The sequence below is a fragment of the Trypanosoma theileri genome, assembly GCF_002087225.1.
Source record: "Trypanosoma theileri isolate Edinburgh chromosome Unknown TM35_Tth_94_V1, whole genome shotgun sequence".
Taxonomy (NCBI): domain Eukaryota; phylum Euglenozoa; class Kinetoplastea; order Trypanosomatida; family Trypanosomatidae; genus Trypanosoma; species Trypanosoma theileri.
Genome location: NW_021639936.1, coordinates 32,578 through 32,931, shown reverse-complemented (window position 1 = coordinate 32,931; position 354 = coordinate 32,578).

Here is a 354-nt window from a genome sequence, read left to right as displayed (position 1 = left end):
TGATTCTGTTTGTAAAGATTGACATGGTTCAGTAGAAAAACAAATTAAAAACAAATGATAATTGACAGCGTTGCGTGAAATCTCAATATACAAAATTTAACATAAAAAAACAAAACAAAGCATCTCACCTGAATTTTATACACATATACAGGCTACGTGGTTGGGTTTGTTTACATGTGATTCAAAACAATTCTTTTTTTGTTATACATCACATCTCTCCTCACTTAACTTGATATTTGGAAGGAAAGGGTTATTTTCTAAATCTCTTTCAGTTAACACCACTGCTACCCATGAGGGGTGTGAATGGGGGAAAGAGGGATTTGCCACCAGTGTAGAATACAAAAATTAATTAGA